The 22,867-nt window shown below is 38.1% G+C and overlaps 1 protein-coding gene across 3 annotated transcripts in view; it reads left to right on the top strand.

Moving 5' to 3' along the window:
• The first annotated feature begins 472 nt into the window (after positions 1-472).
• PDS5B (PDS5 cohesin associated factor B) overlaps positions 473-22,867 on the top strand; it is a 187,838-nt gene continuing 165,443 nt past the window's right edge. Inside the window, exon 1 of one of the 3 annotated variants that reach the window (XM_079137255.1) lies at positions 473-625. The gene's annotated coding sequence lies outside the window, so the exon portion shown is untranslated. Of the gene's footprint in view, positions 626-1,230; positions 1,550-22,867 lie in introns of those variants that run through there. The other 2 variants (XM_079137249.1, XM_079137253.1) reach the window with 2 other exon arrangements.

Below are 22,867 nucleotides of genomic sequence, written 5' to 3'. Positions count from 1 at the left end.
TAAAAATGCAACACGTACGGTGTGGAAAAAAGTGTATGCATTCGGAGATCACTAGGTCAGAACTACCTAGTAAGACGCAAAGTTAATAATACCAATTTTATTTACAAGCACAACGTCAGTGATGGATGTCAGTGCTTTAACAACGGCCAACCTTTATTCAGCAAGTTACATATACATATCAATCTAGCTAGTTTTCGGCAGAAGCTTAGAGCGCGACAGAAGCAGAGAACACATTTACCGTTGTCCATCTCACTGCCGCCACCGTGACGGCCGCGGCGCGCCCAGGGCGCTGCGCGCGCGCGCGGAAGGGGCGGGGCGGAGGAGGGGCGCGCGCGCCCGGTGGGCGGGGCGGAGCCCGGAGGCGGGCTTACTCGCTCTGGGTTCATACGGTCGGCAGGGGGCGCTGCGCACCCACGCCGCGCTCTGCCTGCCCCCGGGTGCTGTCCGCCGCGGTTCGATTGGAGCAGCCGCCGAGGAGCGCTTGGCGCCATTTTGAAGCGGAGAGGAGGAGGAACGGCCGGGCTGGCTGCGGAAGGGGAGGGGGGAGGAGGCGATTGGATGCGGCGGCGGCGGCGGATCCCGGAGAGCAGCGGAGTGAGAGGAGTAGCGAGTCGGACACCCGGAGGTAGGAAACAATTCAGTTAACGGAAAGCAAATGTCTCTCCTCTCCGGTGGCCGCGCTCCATTTTTCAGCGGCCACCACCGCGGCTGTGTGTGTGTGTGTGTGTGTGTGTGTGTGTCGGGGCTGAAGCGCCGCCCGCCTGCCTGCCAGCCGAGGCTCGTCTCCGGGCGTCGGGGGCTGCAGTGGCCGGCTGCGGGGCGGCGGCCCGGGGCTGGGGGCGCGGGGCGCGGGCCGGCTGCGCGGTGGGGGTGGGGAGGGCCCCGCGGCCGGCGCGCTCCTCCACGCCGCGGGCTCTGCGGCAGCCCGTGTAAATTAAACTTGCCGCCCAGGTCCCGGCCCGGGCGCCCGCGGCGGGCGGTGACCTTGCGCGCGGCCGGGGGTCCCGGCGGCCGGGCACCCGCGCCCTCCCGCCGCCGCCGCGGCGCCCCTCCCCCCGCCCGCCCGGCGGGCGGCTGTTTCCCGGGCGGCAGGCGGGCGGCGCGGTGCTCCTGTTGAATCCTCTCGCGGGCGGGTCCCCCCATTCCGGGCGCGGGGCGCTTGGGGGGCGCGGGCCGGTGCCGCCTGCGCGCGGGCCTCCCCTGGGGTCCCCGCGCGCCGCCCGGCCTGGGCTCGGGGTGGAGGACGCGGGTGGAGAGAGTGACATTTTTACACGGTTACTTGCCCGTCGCGGGAGATAAAGCGCGCTAACCGCGCCTCTTGGTTGGTGCTGGGGGAACCCGAGGACCTAGTTGAGGAAGAGCGCAGCTCGGGCGTGAAGTGACTCCTCCCAGGCGACAACCGGGTTCTGGCTTTTCGTTGGGACCGAACGGCAGTGCAAGTGGTGTGTGATCGTGGGTAGTTCACCTTTCTGCACCGTTATTTCATTGACACTTTAAAAGTTTTCGGTCCGGAGAGGAGGCTCGGTTTTGCTGCGGCTGTGGGCGTTTGGTATGTACGTTAAAACTTGCTCTGTGCAGCCCGGCTGTAATTCGAGGGGATGCATCTGAACCCCGAAACGCGGCACCTCATCTTCAGGACTGCACGCGACAGCGTTCCTTCCCGCGAAGGGTGTGAGCTCAGGGAGGGTTTGAAAGACCATTTACCCACCCACTTCACACACGTCTTAACCGTCCCTACGCTGGGGCGAAGTCTTATTTTCCAAGAACCCTTCTCTCACACTTGTCGTTTGAAGTGATGGATGGGCAGTTGTGTCCCCAGTGACCCTACCCTTGTGTGTTAAATAGTTTGGGAAGCTTTGGATACAGCCTTTAATTTTGTAGGGTAGCTGCGGTCTTGAGGGAGTTGGGGAATCCTGTATGTCTTCCTAATAACCTTTGAAAACTCACGTGTGTTTCTATATAGAGGAGGCGAGCTGTAAATAAATCATAATCATTTAAGTCCTGAATGGCAGTGTAATCACTGTTCTCAGTTAACACATCTAGATAAAAGTGCCAAGAGAGAACGTTTACTATATTAATTCAGGTAGTCGTCAAGTAGAAAAGTTAAGAACAATCAGGGACCTCAAAGGAACCTCTTCTCTATGCAGTCCACATGTCACAGATGTTAGCATTTTTAGGGACAATGAAATGAGTATTGTGTGTGCAGGTCAGTTTGTGGAACAATTAGTCTTGCATCTCAGGGTGAAAACAGAAAACCTAATTAAACTTTTTTTTATAGTGGTGAATTCGTAGGTGAAAGTTAAGATAGATTTTTCTTCAAAAACTGAACCATAAAAGATCATATCCTAAGTCAGAATATTATTTCTTTGAAGTAAAATCTGTACATATGTAAAAATTGCATATACACATCGTGCATTTTTAAATTACTAAAGTAGGAACTTTTTCTGGTGGTTTGAAAATTTTCCTCTTAGCTGTGTTTTACTTGAAGTGTATTTTAATTGAAAAGATAGGGCTTGACTTTTTTTTTTTTTAAGAACTTTTTCTTTTTGGTTGAAGTTGATTCTCTTGGCATTAACTTGGCTTTTACAGTGACTTTTATTAACTCTGCTTGTCATCTTTATTTCTCTCTAGTTAGGAGGCCTGGTCCTAGTTTTCCCTAAGAATTAGAGGAGATAATGTAATGATTGTGATCCTTGTGATTGAGCTGATTTGTACTAAGGTTATTTGTACCAAGGTTCTACTGAGCTGCTGTTGGATAAATGTTGTTTTAATTTTTATCTTAAAATTGTTACACATTGTAACGTTTTGAGGACTAAGCTTTATCAGTAATTTGTTAAGCCTGAAATAAAGTGATACCCTGTATTAGGTCTTTTCTCTGGTGAAGCAGCTCCAGGGACGCTTTATGAGGAAGGGAATATTTTGGGAGCCTGTGTTTTTTCTGCTTATTTCCTTTGGCAAATTTAAACTGTCTTTTGGCTCCCTTAGTTCTTTTTAAAAATCCTGTTCCCTTAGAACTAATAAGGAAGCTCACTCTTATTTGGTATAGACTTTGGATAGCACATACTGTATATAACATATTAGAAAAGAATAAATTAATGTTAGTATTACAACTACTAGGAAATGTAAAGATGATGATTTTCAGTCTTATTTTATAGATGAGAAAGTAGATTCAGATTATAAATTAATTGATTTACCCAAGGATACAGTCGTATTCATGTGGGTGAATTGGGGACAGCCCTTAGATCTCTTAGTGGTCTGTATTTCATTCAGGACTTAGCAGTATTTAAAATCATTGTGAGGCAACACATTATTGTTCATCCTCTTCTTACCTTTTCTTTTCATTCATTTAAACGAGAAGTAAAACTTCAAGGTTAACCATCTGTTCTGGTGTCTGGTTTTAATAATTTCTATCTAGAATTCACACTCTAGGTTGTTTTACAAGATTACCTTTTAGACGAGTCTCTCCTAGAGCTACTGGCTCTTTCATTGTGTAACACTACTTGTCTTGACATTTTTCTTTGTGAAACTTGTAAGCCGGAATAGTCTGGAGAAGTTAGTATTGAACTTTATTTTGTCATAAGATATTGTGTGTATATGACTTTTATTTATATATTTTTGGGTATTGAACTCAGGGGCACTTAACTACTTAGTCACATCCCCAGACCCCTTTTTTTAAAATTTGAGACAAGGTCTTGTTAGGTTTCAGAGGGCCTTGCTAACTTGCTGAAGCTGGCCTTGAACTTGGGATCCTCTTGCCTTAGCCCCCTCTGAGTTGCTGGGATTAGAGGTGTGTACCACTGTGACCAGGTTGAATATGATTTTTAAATTCAGTTTGCTACATAGGTCATTTGTCCTTTCAATTTACAATAGGCATTTTACTTGGTTTGCGTATTCCCTCATGGGAATGTTAAAAATTCCAAAATACTTAGTTTAAAAATAAAACTAGTAGTTTTTTTCTGAGAATGTATTTATTTTTTAGACTTAAGAATCTGCCAGTTTGGGGGGAAAAAAAATCTGCCAGTTGGTTTGCATTTTTAAAAAAAAAATTTTTTTTGTAGTTGTAGATGGACAGCATGCCTTTATATTATTTGTTTATTATCATGTGGTGCCAAGTATCAAACCCAGGGCCTCACACATGCTAGGCAAGGGCTCTGCCACTGAGCTACAGCCCCAGGCCTGGTTTGCAATTCTGACTCCTTGTAGAGTAAACTCTTTCCTTATAGTATTTTATTGTGAACCACCTGATTTTTTTTTTTTCTATTTTCTCCAATACTTGAAAAAGGTTTTATAAACCTTTCTCACTAATTAGTTCAGAATTGAGTAAGTTTGCTGTGTTTGTTGTACTGTCATTGTGATTATGCATATTGAAAAAATCATGATGATAAAACTCAGATAAAGTTTAGTCTAAAAATTAAAGTCATTAATCTGAAATATTTAAAAATATCTATAATACCATATTCCATTGGTCAGACATTAACAGCTGTTAATAGTCATTCTTGGTTTAGCTGTGTAAACCTTAAAAGTCAGCTAAGGAGTATGGAGGAAAGACTGATTAAAGTAGGAAGCTATTTTGAAGCATCTTTTGGGCCTAGAAATACTCCTCTGCTTTGCCTCTCTCTTCTTTGACAGAGAATGTTGTGAACTAATTCAGTGAAAATGAACAAATATTGAGCCTCCTTCCACAAACAACTCCAATACAATAAACAGGACCAAGACACCCTGACACATTGAAGTGTAGAGTAGTGGTTGGCAGCCCATATCAAAGTGATGGGAGCTGAGCAGACCAGAGAAGTAGGATCTCTGCTGTTAATTAGTTCTGAAAGGAGCAGTCTTTTTCTCCTCTTTTCCTCAGTGATAGTTGAGGTTGCTGTTTTTTATGTGGGAGACTGAAATTAGCTAAGACTAGATATACAAATGATAATAAGGAGGAAGAGATATTATAACCAGGACTATTATCTCAGAATAGTTAGACTTGTAAGAGGCTGTGGTTCCTTAGGCAGTTGTTTAGGGATTTTTTTTTTTTTTTTTCTCTTCTTTAATTGCAGAAGTGATTTTAGGGACGTAAAGCAAAGATTTTTAAGGAAAAACCTATATTCCAAGCTACATCCCTTACTAACTCAAATTCTCCCAGGCAGTTTCAGCCATCCTTTAGATATGCGACTGGTGCGGGGAGGGAGTTGTTGCAAAGAATGGTGGTTAAAGTTGGGAGAAATACTTGAGTACTTAAAAAGTTGTAGAGTTTAAGTTACAAGTTTTACACATATAGTTAAAAAACTTAAAATGGTAAAATAAAAATTATTTTTCCTTCTAAAACTTGCTGTTAAATTCCAAAATGTTTATTTTAAAAATATACAAATAGTATTACATATAGCATTACATAGTATACATTATACTACAATTTGCTTTTCCTTAATGCTACAGGCACATGTAGAACAACATTATTTAAAAATGACTAGAATATTTTGTTATAAAAGGTACTGTAATTGAGTGGTATTAGCTTTTAACAATCTATACTAACCAACAATGTTTGTTACGTGTTCACCAACACTGGATTTTATTTAACTTTATATTTTTTTTGCCAGTTGGATATGTGAATCTCCATCTTGTTTTGAGTTTGAATTTCTTTGATTATGACTGAGGCTAAACATTTATTCATATGCTTATTAAGGGGCAGTTACTTGCAGTACAGTATTTTAGTTTTAGTGATTTCATTTACTTGCTGCTGACACCCCGGGTGACACTCCCCTACCCCCCCACTGAGCTAGTCCTTACCTGAGACCTGAGATGGCCTGAGAGGTGGAACTTGGAGAGGAATAAGGCTTTGGAACCAGTGGCACCTTGAGGAGATTGATGCTGTGACTAGAGAAGCCACTATGCTAGACTCGGAAAAATTGAGGGGCAACATAAGAGTATTGAAAGCCCTTGTTTTAGTGTTAACATAGGTAGAAGAGGGGCAGAACCAACAAAGGGAGGATTCGAGAGTCAGAACAAAAAAATTTTATATAGGGTCTTGGTGTTCTGTCCCATCCCTCCCCACTCCCAGCTTTAAGGGTCTATTTTATCTTTTATTTATACTGTTGTTGAGCTTGTATTGGCAAGGGTGGCAACTGGACCTTGTTATTTCAGTTTCTCTAGTTTTGAGGGCTTAGTTTTTCTTTTAAGGGAAACTGATATTCCTTCAGATCAGTCAAAGGGAGCATTTTATTTCTAGAATCTTTTAGCTGTATTTTTTAGTCTCTAGTGCCTTTCTTTGGCTAAATTTTTACATGAGTGTTAGAGACCTTACATGCTGAAGTGTTCAGAAAACTTGGGATGTTAATGTATCTACATTAGCTTTGTTTCTATTTAATCCCTGTATGTTGTGTTCTCCGCATCACAGCTTTATTTTGTTTTCATGGATTGAGTTGTTTTTTTTTTTTTTTTAAAGTAGGCTTGGGAGGTGACTGACTTAAAAAACTCTTATCTGTATCCAAGTTCTGGGGATTGAACCTAGACCTCCCAAGTGTTAGGCAAACACACTACCATTGATGTATACTCCCAGCCTTGTCTGCAATTACTATATACACTGTTTATCAGTGGGCTGGCCCTTTTGTTGTCTTTATCCCAGTTTAGGCCCTTGATTCTCAAACTGGAGTGATGTTGCTTCTCCTACCTCCAGTGTTCACAGTTTGGCATTTTGACATTTTAGTTGTCACAAATAGAGGGGAGTGATTTGCTATTGGCATCTAGTGGGTAGAAGTCAAGCATGGAAGTTGCTAAACATTCTACCCTATAGAGCAGCCCTCCACAACAACAACAAAAAGTTACCTGACCAAAAAATGTCCATTGTGTCAAGGTTGAGAAACCTTTGTCTTGGCAGAGCTTGTTCAGGAAGCTGCATTTATCTGCAGCTCAGCTGAATTAGGTATGTACATCTATTTTGATCATAAAGATCAAGAAATAGTGATGTTTAATGTAGTCTTGTGCTATAGATTTTGAGCAGTTTGCCTCCTTTCTTTTTAGCTATTGACTTTCCTTCTTCTCACTTACGCTTATGACATAACATAAGTAGGTTATGTCTTTATAGTCTTAGTTGGAATTTGGAAGAAGACAAACATTTAAGACCTGAACATATTTAAGCATTTGAAAATGCTACTTGATGAGTGAGGTCCCTTTCTAAGCAAGACAGGAGGGCATAATGGTTTAGCATATGGACTTAAAAGTTAAGACCACTTGGGTTTTTATCTTGTCTCCATCATTACCTTGGACAAATTGCCTAATCTTTCCAAGTCTCAATTTCTTAATCTGTGAATTGAGGATAATAGCTGTATCTCGTTTTGAAAAACAACTTTACTGAGATATAATTCACATACCATACAGTCTCCTTATTGAAAGTGTATAATTCATTGTTTTCCAGGATACTTGCAGGTTTGTGCGACTATCATCACAGTTTGATTTTGGAACTGTATTTTTTCCTGTTTAAAAAAAGAAAACAAAACAATACAAAAAAAACCCCCTTAAAGCCATTAATTGTTACTTCCCATCACTCCTTATCTCACTGGTTTTTGTGATAAGCCAGGACAAATGCATAGTTTAACTTGGTGCCAAAATTTAAGTGTGTGGTAAAAAATGATTATAACTTTTGCAGGTAGACTTGATTTGTGGCAAAGTTCATTTACATTACTTTAAAGAAGGAAAATATGGGATAATTGTTGAATGGATGTTTGCATGTTATACTGTGCAAGGAAATTATGCTCAGTGCTGGCTAGAAATATAAAGATGAGTTTCAGTCAAGAGTTGTATGTTTAATAGGAAGAAAGAGCTGGTGTAAAAATTATAAAACACAGCAGAATACTGTTAGTGCTTTCAGGAACACGTAAACAAAATATTGAAATTAGTAATTGGTCAAAAAATTAATCGTGTTACTCTGAGTATAGAACCATGAAAAACTTGAAGGAGGAACCTTTTCATCAAATCTTAGATGTTGGAAAAATGGGACTTTCGGCTCCAATGGAGAGTACTTTGAAGACAGTGTTATGGTCTTAAATTTTTGTTTCCTTATACTGTTGCCAGATGATGATCTCTTGTAGCTATACCCACAGTCTTTTTTTTTTATTTCTGGTATGTTATGAACCTGGAAAGAAATGAATAAAAAAGAATTAAATAAACTCTTAGTGAGAACCTGATGTCTGTAAGAAGAGGCTATAGATACATGATCTTATTCTGTCACTTTGAGTTAATGATCTTTTATTTATTCTCTAGGTTTTGGTTCATTCCAGTTAATTGGTTTATAGAATAAGTAATTCCTAGACAAATTAGGTTCTTATACATGTTTTCCTTTTTTCTCTATTTCTGCTAAGAACTCCATTTTTTGACCATCTCTAAATTTTTTCCTACTGAACTCTTTGACATAGCATCTCTAGTACAACATGTCCAAAACTGAACTGCCTTCTGTACTACTCTTTTATTATTTTTCCAACTTTTGCTTTGGTTACTGACAGATTTTTTTTCATTTTTCTTTTATTCTTTCTTTTTGTAAGCTGTAAGGGATGACTAGATTTATCATGTCAGAAACCTTAAGAGTCATCTTGATCCTACCATCTTCTCTACTGCTTATCAAACAAGTTACCAAATTTTGTTGATTCTGATACTATATTTTTAAAGTTAAAACAACAACAACAACAAAACAACTATTTGCAGCTTTGAGGTGGCGTATGTCTGTATTCCCAATGACTCAGGAGGCTGAAGTAGGAGCACTGCAAGTTGAGAACTCGTATTTCCATGTGGTATTTCTGTGTTTTTAAGTACCCCTTTTCTTCTTGTGCACATGTTCAAAGGCCTGCTTTACACCTCCATTTAGTGAGACCATAAGCACCTTTGCAAGACCCTGTATCTCAGATAAAAAGGTCGGGGGATGTAGGTCAGTGGTAAAGTGCCCCTGGGTTCAATTCCCAGTACCAAAAAAACAAAAACAGGACTATTTGCAAATACATACTTCAAAAGTAAAAAAAAAAAAAAAAAAAAAAAAAAAGTTTCTTATAATCTTTCCCATCTCAATCCAGACTACTGCATTAGTTTATTGATAGTTTCCCACTTTTTACTATTATAAAATTACTGCAGTGAGTAATCTTATATGGATATCATTTTGTACATAGGCAGGTGTGTCTAGGATAAGTTCCTAGAAGTGGAATTGCTGGAACAGAATGTAGCAGATATAATTTTGATAGACATTGTTCAAGTTGTGCTTCATAGAGGTTGTAACACAAATGTATATGTGAGAATACATATTTTCCCATAACCGTGCTAACAGTATATAATCAGACTTTTTGGGGGTTTTGCCAATATGATAGGTGAGAAAAATGGTATCTCAATGTAGTTTTAATTTACATTTTTCTTATGAGTGAAGTTGAGCATTATTTCATATATTTGAGCCATTTTTATTTTTCTGAAAACTGTTCTTAATCATTTCCCATTTTTTTTCCCCCTTATTTTGAGATTCTTGAGTTTCTCCTCATCCTTGTGCCTTTGGTTAGTTTATTCAAAGTGAAAGGTCACTTGCTTGCTCTCCTGGGGTTCTCTTCTTACTAGTCTCTTTGCAATTTCACTCCCTTACAGGCTTGCCTGTGTGTGTGTTTTTTTTTTCTCTCTCTCTCCCTCCCTCCCTCCTCCCCCTCCTTCTCTTTAAAGGGTATTTCTCATCACAAACTTGAATGTCTTATTGCTTGCTTAAAACTCTTCAGTGGCTTTTTAATTTAAATACCTTAGCATGAGCATGGTGCCTTGCTAGCGTTTCATTTCTTTGTAGGTTCTCTGATGCTCCCAAATGTTGAATTGCTCCTAACTCCCCTATGTTAGATCCTTTGTCTCTGTGTCTTTCCATGTGGTATTTTAAGTACCCCTTTTCTCCTTGTGCACATATCCAAAGTTCTGCTTTACACCTCCTATTCAGCAATTAATAGGTTTTTCTGGTACCTGACTCTTATTTTAGGCAGTATACATTGCATCTTTTACTTCACAAGATCCTGTGTATACCTGACACGGAAACTCCCACATTGTCTCTTTTTATTATTTGTTTAAGCACATGTGTTTCCTTGCCTGAGATTGATAGCTTCTTGAGAGCATGGACTTTTTTTTTGGAACCTAGTGAAGTGTTTAGCACATAGTAGGTGATAAGTATTTACTGAATATACACAAATATATATGTAGAGCAAGTTAATATATATGTCACTACTCAAAGGTAAATTAATATAATATTGAGCTCAGAAATCCTTAAAAATACTTGGCTTTTTATTGAAATGTAATGTGCAAATCTTAGGGGTTCACTTCGATGAGTTGTGACATTATACCAGGGTAACTGATATACCAAAAAAGATGTATAGCATTTTCATTATCCAGGAAGTTCTCTTGTTTACTTTTCCATTCATTTCTTCTTGCCCTCAAGCACTCTAAAAGCAGATTAGCTTTGTTCTGACTTCATAGTGTGTGTTCTTTTGTATCTGGTTTCTTTTTTAATATATAGTTTGGATTCATTCCTGTGGTTGGATGGATCAGTAGTTGTTTTATTGTTGAGTAGTATTTCGCTGGATGAATATACCACAGTTTATCGTTTGTTATGGTCATTTGGGGTGAATCCAGTTTTTGACTATTAGGAATAAGTCCTCTACATGTCTTTTTTGCAAACATTTGTTTTCATTTCTCTTGGATAAATACTTTGAAATGGAATTGCTGCTTTATAGAATGGAATTGCTTGTATGTTTATAAGAAACTAGGTTTTCAAAGTGGCTTTCCATTTTATACTCCTGACTGATTTTATGAGAGTCCTAATTGTAATACATCCTTGCCAACACCTGAGTAATCAGAATTACCCATGTAATCACTATTACCTAAGCAATTGTAATTTTGGCTATTCTATATGTTATGTGGTGTCTCTTTGTGGTTTTATTTTGGATTTCCTTGATATTGTGTGTGTGTGTGTGTGTGTGTCTGTGTCTGTAATGACTCTTGAGGTTTTCTGCTCCTTAAAAAATGGTTATTTTTAATTTTTGATTTGTAGGAATTCTTTTTTTCCTTTTTTATTTGTTATTTTTCGATATTTAGGTATATATGACAGTAGAGTATATTTTGACATATTATATATACATGGAGTATAACTTTCTGTAATTAGGATCCCATTCTTGTGGTTGTACATGGTATGGAGTTACACTGGTCACGTACTAAAAAATGAGCATGGGAAAGTCATATCTAATTCATTTTACTCTTTCCTACTCCCATCCCCCATCCCTGTAGAAATTCTTATTATATTCTGAATATAATATTTTTTTTTTTTTTTGCCAACTCTTTACATTGAGGAAGATTTCTGTTTGTAGCTTGTCTTCCCTACCGTTAACTATATTTTGATAAGCCAAAGCTTTTAATTTTGATGAAATCTAAAATTTTCTTTTACAGATTGTGTTTTCTGAGTTTGAATAAGTCTTTAAAAGTCACAAGAATATTATGTGCTTTTTAATTTTTTTTAAAGAAGATTTATAGTTGCATTTGTCTGCTTTCTTTTACTATATTACATACCTGAGATAATCTACTCTCAAATAAGAAGTTTTATTTTGTCTTATAGTTTTGGAGTTTCCATTTCATCATCAGGTGCACCTACTGCTTTTAAACCTCTGATTCGAGTGCTGGATGGTAATGGCAGGGAGCATGTGGTAGAGCAAAACCACAGAACTTTATTGCATGTGTGTAATGAGAGACTGAGGGAGAAAAGGAGGGAGGGAGTGGCAGGGTTCCCACTATTGCTCAGTGACATGAAGATATCCCAGTGGGCCCTACCCCTGAAAGGTTCTACCGCCTCCACGTTGCACCACCTTAGGATCAAACTTTTAATACATATGCCTTTGGGCAACATTAAAATCCAAACTATAGCAGGTCTTAGCTTTTATGTATTAGGGCTAAGATTCATCATGAATTTTGTGCATGGTGTGAGTATAGGGGTTGAAATTCATTTTTAAAAGTGTTTATCCAATTCCAGTACTGTTGTTTGGGGGGTGGGGGACAGCTCAAACTTTTTTCTTTCCTATAATGAATTACTTTTGTGCCTTTGTTCAGTATCATTTAAACCTTACGTATGTGGATTTATGTCAGGATTCTGTGTCATTGATTTGTTTTTCCTATGCAGATATTTAATACTATCTCGATGACTATAACATTGTGAATTTTAAAAATCAGATAATGTGACTCCTCTAACATTGTTTGGCCAGTCTAGTTTCCTTGTGTTTACATCTGTTTGTTAGTTAGTTAGTTATTATTATTTTTTAAGGTACTGAAGATTTAACCCAGGGGTGATTAACCACTGAACCGTATCTCTAGCCCTTTTTATTTTTAATTTTGGGACAGGGTCTTGCTAAATTGCTGAGGTTGGCCTTGAACTTGTGATCCTCCTATGTCAACCTTCTGAGTCACTGGGCTTACAGGTGTGTGCCACAATGCTGGCTGGTTTGTCAGTTTCTCTAAAAAAGAATTTGGGGAGTTTTGATTGGGATTGTGTTCATCTATAGATACATGGGGAGCTGACCTCTTAACAATATTTAATTTGGTCTTTAGCCTCTAACATGGTCCTCAGTGATCCCTTCTTCCTGTGTTTGCACCCTTTTATGGTCACCTTCCACATTGTATCAGGTTGGTTTCCTCATTCATTTTGAGGAAACCAAGTTGCCACCTTCTGGAGTAGTTACTATTAAGTTCTGTGTGTGTGTGTTTGTGTGTGTGTGTGTGTGTTTAGTGATATTGGGAGATTGAACTAGGGGTACTTTTCCATTGAGCCAAATTCTGAATCCTTTTTAGTTTTTGAGACAGGGTCATGCTACATTGGTAAGGGTCTCTTTAAGTTGCTGAGGCTGCCCTCAAACTTGCAATCCTCCTGCCTCAGCCTTCCATGTTGCTGGGATTATAGGCATACACCATGGTGCTAAGAAAAGGTCTGAAGTTTTACATGATTGCAAGCTAACAAGTCATCGTACTATAGTTATATAGGTGTTGATCGAAGATACATGACTCTTGGATTAGAGTTGAAGGATAGTTTATTGTCATAGTGGAGGTAGCTATAATTATAAGTAGTTTTCTGCCGTACCTTGAGCTCTTGTTCATACTGGGTAATGTGAAGTGGGCCAGATGACAGTTGTACATGCAGTGCAATGTGTTACATGAGAAAATTCGAACATAGGGAACTTGAAAATCTTTTTCTGTATTTTTTTTATGGGTGTATTAGTACATAATGGTGGAATTTGTTACATATTCATACTTGTACACAATATAACAATATAATTTGACTGATACAATTCTCTGGTATTTTCCCTTTCCCTTCCTTCCTGTAGTTCCTGTCCACTGCACAGATTTCCTTTTAGTTCCACCCCATCTTTCTTTTTTGTCTCTAGCTTCCACATATTAGAGAAACATAATAGTCCTTGACTTTCTGAGTTTGGCCTGTTTCACTTAACATAGTGTGTTCAAGTTTCATCCATTTTTGTACAGATGACATAATTTTATTCTTATGGTTGAACAAAACTCCACTGTGTGTATATGCCACATTTAAAAAATACATTCATCCATTGTTGGGCATGTAGCATGGTTCAATAGTTTGGCTCTTACGAATTGTGCTGCTATAAACATGGATGGTTATGCATGTATCGCTGTAGTATGATGACTTTAATTTAAACAAGTTTGTGGTTGTAGATGGACAATACCTTTATTTTATTTATTTTTTATGTGGTGCTACTGATTGAACCTGGTGCCTCACATGTGCTAGGCGAGTGCTCTACCACTGAGCAACAACCCCAGTCCCTGACTTTAATTCTTTATGATAAATACTGAGGAGTGGTATGATAAGGTCATATGGTGGTTCCATTCCTAGTTTTTTGAGGAACCTTCATACTAATTTCCATAGTGGTTTTACTCATTTACAATCCCACCAACAGTGTAAAAGTGTTCCTTTTTCTCCACATCCTCTTCAGCATTTATTATTGTTTGTATTCTTGATGGCTACCATTCTGACTGGAGATGAAATCTCAGTGTAGTTTTGATTTGCATCTCCCTAATAGTTAACAATGTTGAACATTTTTCATACATTTGTTGGCCATTTGTGTTTCTTCTGCGAAGTATCAGATTAGTTCATTTGCCCATTGTTAATTGGGTCATTTGGTTTTTTTTTTTTTTTTTTTTTTTTTTTTTTGGTGTTTTTTTGAGTTCTCTATTCTGGATATGAATTCTCTGTCAGAAGAGTAGCTAGCAAAGATTTTTCTCCTATTCTGTGGGTTCTCTTCACATTCTTGTTTCCTTTTCTGTGCAGAAGCCTTTTAATTTGATGCCATCCCACTCATTACTCTTAGTATTATTTCCTGAGCTTTAGGAATCCTATTGAGAAAGTCTTTGCCTGTGGCAGTATGTTGGGAGTGTTTAAGTTTTCTTCTAGGAGTTGGAGTTTCTGGTCTAATACCCTAGGTCTTTGATCCATTTTGAATTGACTTTTATGGAGAATGAGAAATAAGGATCTTGTCTTATTCTTTCTACATACAGATAACCAGTTTACACAGCACCTTTGTTAAAAAGACTGTCTTTTCTCCCCTTTGTTTTTTGGCACCATTGTCAAGGGTCAGATGACTGTCTTTGTGGGTTTGTCTGTGTGTCTTCTGTTCTGTACCATTGTTCTGTGTGTCTGTGTTAATGCCAGTACCATTTTGCCATTTTGTTTTTGTTATTATATCTCTAGTAGAATTTGAATTCAGGTATTGTGATGTCTCCAGCATTGCTTTTTTGGGGGTGAGAATTGCTCTGGTTATTCTGAGTCTTTTATTTTATTGAATTTTAGTACTGCTTTTTTCTAGTTGTATGAATGTCATTTGTATTTTGATGGGGATTGTTATTTTTTACTTTTTGAAAGTGTGTCCATTTTAACAATATTAATTCTTCCTATCCATGAACCTGGGGGGAAATCTTTTCATCTTCTGAGTTTTTTTTTTCTTTCCTTTTTTTTTTTTTTTCTTTGTTTTTGTTTTTGTTTTTCTTTTTTAGTGTACTGGAGATTGAACTCAGGGGCAGTTGGCTACTGAGCCACATCCCTAACCCTATTTTGTGCTGGGCGAGTATTTTAAAGACAGGTCTCCCTGAATTGCTTAGTGCCTTGCTTTTGCTAAGGCTGACTTTGACATTGTGATCCTCCAGGCTCAGCTTCCCGAGCTGCTTGTATTAATAGGTGTGTGCCACCATGCCCAGCCATCACCTCCTTGGTTAGATTTACTCCTAGGGTGTTTTTTTTTTTTTTTTTTTTTTTTTTTTTTGGGAGGGTCATGTGAATGGGATTGTTTTTCTTTTTTCTTTCTCGGCATATGGGAAAACTATCAATATTTGTGTGTTGATTTTGTACCATATACTTTGCTGAATTTATTAGCCATAGCAGTCTTTCGGTAGAGCTTTTTGCATCTTCTAAGTATAGCATTAGATAATCTGCAGTGATAATTTTGGCTTCTTCTTTTCCTGTTTTTTTAATATTTTTTACTTGTAGATGGGTACCATACATTTATTTTATTTTTATGCAGTGCTGAGGATTGAACCAGTGCCTGACACATGCTAGGCAAGCACTGTACTGCTGAGCCACAAACCCAACCCCTCCTTTTTTTTTTTTAATCTGATTTTTTTCTCTTACCTATTTGCTTGATCTGAGATTTCTAGTACTATATTGAGTAGTACTGGAGAGAGTGGACATACTTGTCTTGTTCCACATTTTAAAGGAAATCCTTTCAATTTTCCCTATTCATATGATGTTGGCTTTGGGTTTGTCATATATCATCTTTATAGTGATGAGGTAGGTTCTTTCTGTGCCTAGTTTTTTGAGTGTTTTTATCATGAATGGGTGCTTGAAAATTAAAGGCTTTCTTTGCATCTATTGAGATGACAAAATGATTTTTGTCCTTAAATGAATTTATTGATTTTTATATATGAAACCATCTGTGCATCCCTGGGATAAAACCAACTTGATCATGATGTATAATCATCTTAATATGTTGAATATGATTTGCTCATGTTTCATTAAGGATCTTACATCTAAGTTCATCAGGGATATTATTGGTCTATAGTTTTCTTTCCCCAGTGAATCTGTGTTAGGTTTTGGTATGAGGGTGAAGTTAAGGCTTCATAGAATGAACTTGTAAGGGTTCCATTCCTTTCTATTACCCAAAATAATTTGAGGAGTATTGGCATTAGATCTTTTTAAAAGATTGGGTAGAATTCAGCTGAGACTCCCATCTTGTCATGGGCTTTTCTTTGTAGGAAGGGTTTTTATTAATGCTTGCATCTCTGCTAGTTATTGTTCTGTTTAAACAAGGTTTTCTATGTTTTCTTTATTCAGTTTTGCCAGGTCATCTGTCTAGAAGTGTATACGTTTATTCTATGCTTTCCAGTTTATTGGAGTATAGTTTTTCAATATCGTTCCTAATGATCCTCTGGATTTCTTGGATATCTGTGGTGATTTCTCCTTTTTCACCACTAATTTGTTAATTTGGTTCTTCATTTTCTTTTGGTTAGTTTGGGTAAGGGCTTACTAATCTTGTTTATCTTTTTAAAGAACCAATTGGTTGTTTCATTTATCCTTTTTTCCCCTCAGTTTTCATTGATTTTAGCTCTGATCTTAATATTTCCTTCCTTCTACGGGTTTTGGAATTGGTTTGTTCTTTTTCAAGGTTTTGAGATGCATCATTAGGTAGTTTACTTGTTTCTGATTTTCTTATATAGACACTCATAGCTATAAACTTTCCTCTTAGAACAGCCTTCACAGTGTCCCAAGGGTTCTGGTATGTTGATATCATTATTCTCATTTGATTCTAGGAATTTTTAAACTTTTTGCATTTTCTTCTATCATCCATTGATCATTCAAAGGTGTATTGTTCAGTCTTCATGTGTTTAATTCTGTAGCTTTTTTTTTTTTTTGGTGTTGATTTCTAATTTAATTTCATTATGATCTGATAAGATGCAAGATGCAAGGAATTATACAGACTTTTTTCCTTTTTTTGTATTTGCTAAAAGTTGCTTTGGGCCTAAAATATGGGCTGTTTTGAAGAGGTTCTGTGAGCTGCTAAGAGTAAAGTGTATTCATCTATGTTTGGGTGAAATATTTTGGTAGAAGTCTGTTAAGTCTTTTTCCTTTGTAATAATTTTAGGTTTTAAGCTTCTGAGTTTGTTTGGATGACCATTCTAATGGTGCGAGAGGTATGTTCACATCACCTGATATTATTGTACTGGGGTCTATCTGAACCTTTGATTTGAATAGCATCTGTTTTATGTAATTAGATATACCAGTGTTTGGGGCATAAATATTTACTATTGTTATGTCTTCTTCTTGTGTTACTCCCTTTACCAGTGTGAAGTGACTTCTTTGTCTCTTCTGATTGATTTTGGCTTTAGGTTTGCTTTGTTGGATATAAGAGTAGCTAATTCTGCTTGTTTTGAGCCTCCATTTGCATGTGTCAATTTCCATCTTTTTGATTTCAGTCTGTTTACTGTCTTGGCCTTTAAGGTGAGTCTCTTGCAAACAGCAAGATAGTTGGGTCTTGTTTTTTAATCCATTCTGACAGCTTATTTTAATTTGAAAGTTGAGATCATTTGCATTTAATGTTGTTATAGAGAGATATTTATTAATTCCTGCCATTTTGATTTGTTTCTAGTATTTAATTTGGTTCTATTTCTCATTTGCTTATATACTCTACAACTGAGATTTTTTTATTTGTAAATGCTCAGGTATGTTATTGATTCTTTGGTGTGTGGTTTTTTTTTTTTTTTTAAGTATTTTCTGTAGTACTGGCCTAGTAGTCATTAGTTCTTTTAGATTTCTGCTTGTCTTCAAAAGTTTTTATGTCTTCTTTAATTCTGAATAGTAGCTTTGCTGGGCATAGTAATCTTGGTTGACAGTTATTTTCTTTAATTTGGAATACATCGTTCTAAATTTAGAGTTTGTGTTTAGAAATTGAAAATAATTCTGATTGGCTTACCTCTAACATATCCAGGCCTTCTGGGCTTTTAGAGTTTCTTCTCAGAAATCAGAAGTAATTCTAGTTGGCTTTCCTGTAAAAATGACCTGATGTTTTTCTCTTAATGAGTTTTAAAAAATTTTATCCTTTTGTAAAACATTTTAGTTATAACGTATCAGGAAGAGATTCTTCTTCATTCTTGTCTTTTTGGGAATCTGAATATCTTCTGTATCTGGAAGTCCATTTCTCTGGTTTTGGAAAATTTTCCAATTATTTCCCTGAAGAGGTTATCCATTCCATTGGCCTACATCTCCCAACCCTCTTCAGTTCCAGTGATTTTTAAACTTGTTTTTTTTTTAATGTTGTTCCAGAGTTTTTTGTTTATTTTGGTTATGGTTAGTTTTTAAAAAATACTATCTCAATATTTAAGTTGACTACTTTCTGTTCCATTTTTGCACAGTCTGCTCTATTTGAGAGATGTAATTGAACAGTTTGGTTTATTGTTGTCTTTGATTTCCAAGATTTTTGTTTGTTCTTTTTCAATATCTGTATATCCTTATTGAGTTTCTCATTCATAACCTATACTGATTTCCTTAATTCATTCATTTTTTTTTTTTGTCTTGGAATTCATTGATCATTTTTATATTCATTTTTTGAATTCTTTATCTGATACTTCATCTACTGTAGTATCTTGGGTCAGTTGCTTATGAATTATGAACATTAGGAGATAATTGTGTTAGCCTTTTTTTTTTTTTTTTCCCCCACGTTTCTTGTCTTCTTGTGTTGGGTTTTATGCACCTTTTGGAGTGGATTTCTCTTTCACTCCAGGAATGAATGTCCACGAGTGACCTGAGGGGCCTGCCCCTTGCCTTTCCTACTTGGGGCTTGGTTGTTAGTTTGGGTTTTTGTCTCTTTCTTGTATTAAAGCATAACCGAAGTTTGAGTGTGATTAATTTGTGTGTGGAGCAAGGTGTGGTATCTTTTGGCTGGGTATAGTTGAGTAGCAGAGTCTACCCTGTGAACTTGTAGTGTCCTTTTAGATTCCAAGTATCTCATTGAGAAGCAATAGGGAGAAATTGAAGAGACCCATTAAATATTGTCTCACCATCCACATAGCAGAGAACTAAGGCCTTTTGCCAGTGGCCTTGAGTGAACTTGGCAGTAGATCTTTCTGCAGGTGACCCACAGACCTAGTTACAGTTTGACTGCAACATCATGAGAGACTTTCAGCCACACTCAACAGCTAAGCTGCTCCCGGATCCCCCGACCCTTCTTTTTGTCTTTTCAGTGCTGGGGATTGAACCTGAGCCTCACATGTGCTAGACAAGCACTTTACCACTGAGCTACACTCCCACTCTTGTTCCTGAATTCTTGACCTTTAGAAACTGGGAAATAATAAATGTTTTGAAGTTGTCTAGAAGCCAGAAACCTCAGCATCATGTACAGCATGTTACAAATGCAAATTAGTAGACCATCTTAGACCTACTGCATGCAAAGATTTTTAACAAGATCTTCTGAGGAGAAAGCTGTATTATTTAAGTCATATGTTGGAAACACATCCAACTTTGTCTCATTTGCAAAGTTAAATTTATTTTTAAATGCTAAACTTTGAAAAGCATAAATTTTTTGACAATAGCATGACCTCATCCCTTGAAAATAAAATGGAATAATCATTTTGAGTAACTTAAGAAAATAAATATTTTGAGCTGGTAATTTTTGGGGTTATTTCACAATAATAGACTGCTAGTATGGCTGTGTATTTTTCAACTTAGATCATTTTTAAGTAATGTAATCCAAACGTATAGATATATGTAAGATCTCTAATAAAAACTAAAAATATGATTATGCATACATTAATGTGATACATAATTAACATTAAATTATCACCATATATATAATGTAACATTTTAATTTGCTCTAGCGATTTTGTATATTTATTCCTAAAGATTTTGCCTTTTGATACTTAGAGAGTAATTTCCAAATATTTTTAGTTTTTTCATGCTAGTATATAGAAATGCAATATTTTTTATTGCCTTTTTATAATGATATTGTCTGTAGGACAAATTTTATTCCTTCTTTTAGTATCTTTAAGTGTTTTAGTCAGCTTTTTCATCATGTAACCAAAGACCTGACAAGAATAGAGTAGGAAAAGTATTTCACTCACGGTTTTAGAGTTCTCAGTCCATCTCCAGCCAACTCTGTAGCTCTGGATCTGAGATGAGGCAGATCATCATGGTGGAAAGATGTGGAGGAGTAAAGTAGTTTAGGACATGGCAATCATGAATCAGAGTGTTCTCACCAGGGACAGAATAGAAACCTCAAAGACATGTCTGTAGTGACCTACCTCCTACAGTCACATCCTTACAGTTAACCACCCAGTTCATCTCTGTCAGTGAAATAATCACTGATTAGGTTATCATTTTCATAATTAATTGTTTCACCTCTGTATGTTTGTTCTTGTATTGTCTCACACATAAACTCTTGTGAGACTCCACATATCTAAGCTCTAACATTCTGCTCCTGGCTCCCCAAAATTCATACCTTCTGCAACTTGCACGGCTGAACCCTAGGAACTATTGAGGGGCAATGGGGGATTAAGAAAGACACACAAACTCTTATAGAGATGAAGCTGGACCAGGTGGGACACCAGCCTCTGATGGATGAACAGTGACCCAGAGCTAGCTCAGTACATTCATTTCATAGGGTCTCACAATCAGGAAGTTAAAACTATAGGGGTGTTGTTCTTTGTGCACTAAAAAGTTACAGACCTAGAAACATTTTTGTAGCTGTTCCACTGTTGGTAGTGCTAGGAACATCCTGCTGCACCCCAGGAAGCCCATTGTCCAGAGTTTCTGTAAAGCAGGCAGGCTTGGAGGTTGCAATGCTTGCAAGATATTGTGGTTATCTTGTTATGCTCAGAATTCTGTATCCCTGGCAGCTGGTATCTGAGCTCAATGTCAAGACTGTTATTCTGTACTTTTGCACAGAACTCCTCAGGCAGGGCTTTACCATAACTCCTGGGCAATCTTGTCTTGCACTTTTGCACAGAAAGTTCCCAGAGTAAAGTGCAGCCACAGCTCTGAGGTAGTTTAAGACCCTGATCCAACTCATCACTCTGCACATGTACCCTTCTCAAAATGCAAAATGTATTTATCCATTTTCAAGAGTCCCCATTGTCTTAATGGTTTCAGCCTTACCCAAAAGTCCAAGTCCAAAGTCTTCTATGATACTCAAGGCCAATTCTCAGTGTGAGCCCTGTAAAAATCAAAAGCAAGTTACGTACATCCAATGTATAATGGCACAGAGTGAACATTTTCTTCTTACAAGGGAGAAGTAGCAGTATAGACTAAAGCAAGACTGAAATCCAGCTGGGCAAACAAGTCCTATACCTCTATGTCTAGCATCTGGGACACATGCCATTGCAATGTTCTCTCCAAAGGGCTTGTGTAGCTCTACCCTATGACCCTACTGATTGCAGCCTGCATGGCCTCTCTCTTGGTTTCTCTGCTCAATTCCTGCAACTTTCCTCAGTAGATGTTCCATGGTACTGGTATCTCTTATTCTTGGGAGTCTTCACTGCCACTTCAGCATCCTTCTCACATCTTCATGCGTCACCTGCTCAGGGGCTGCCTGCAGGGATTCTGACTCGGCCACACTTTGCCAGACTTCCCAGGTCTTCTTTTGAATTCTTGGTGAAAACCTCCATGACCCCTAATTCCAGTATCCTGTACCCCTGCAGAACCAGCACCATGTGATTGATGCCAGGGTCTGTCACCATCTTGAGCAGTAGCCAGGCCTTCCTGGGACCATGAGAGCAGCAGCCTCTGAGTACCTGGGTGGCTGAGCAAAACAGCTTTCTAGGCTATTCCATATAAGCAGGGTATCCCATGGTCTCGTTTTAAAAGAATTTTTACTTTTACATCCTTCAGCCTGAAATGGGTTTGGTCTTACCAGTGCCTGGGATTTCTTATTGTTTGTGGGTAAAGTATTAAGCATTTCTTTAGTGACTACAGTTTCTTTAACAGCCACACCTCCTTTAGTTCTAGTTTTACTGGAAGTTTTCTGGCTAAAATGTAACTTTTTCAAATCTTCCTGCTTTGTTTTCTGGTCCTAATTATCACAGTAAGCTTGGCTAAAAACTGTTAGCATTATCATGCCACCAACTTAAGACTGTGCCGCCTTGAAATATCCTCCACCAGATAGTTCATCACCTTTAAATTCAGCCTCAAAACTCAGGACATGGGCAAAATGTAGACCACTTTGCCAGAATGTAATACGAATGGCCTCCAGTCCCATCTCCAATAGAGTACTTTTGTCTTCTGGAACTCCTGAGCCCAGTCTTTACTGTCCACAGTCTTATCTGCATTCTGGTTTTCTGAGCCCCACCAGAATTGCCCATTAAGCTTTGCTTACAACATTCTAAAATTTCTCCAACTTGCATCCCTAAACTTTTAATAATTGCTCCCACAAACTTCAAAAAGCTCCAAAAGCTTTTGAACCACATGGTGAGGTTAGTCACAGCAACGACTTCATTTCTTGGCTCTAATTTGTTTCAGCCTTTTTATTGCTGTGACCAAAAGACATGATAAGTACACTTTTGGAGAAGAATAAGATTATTCGGAGCTCAAGGTTTCAGAGGTCTCTGTTCATTGATGATCTACTCCATTGCTCTGTAGGTGAGGCAGAACATAATGATGGAAGGGTGTGGAGAGGAAGCAGCTCAGGACCTATCAATTAGAAAGCAGAATGTTCTGCTCACCAGGGACAGTATACAAAGCTCTAAGACATGTCCCTAGTGACCGACCTCCTCCAGCCACACTCTTTCTGCCTACAGTTACCATGTAGTTAATCTTACCAGTGGATTAACTCACTGATTAGATTAT

Source organism: Sciurus vulgaris (assembly GCF_902686455.1).
Source record: "Sciurus vulgaris genome assembly, chromosome: 4".
Taxonomy (NCBI): Eukaryota; Metazoa; Chordata; class Mammalia; order Rodentia; family Sciuridae; genus Sciurus; species Sciurus vulgaris.
This window is presented reverse-complemented; position numbering and strand designations above follow the sequence as displayed.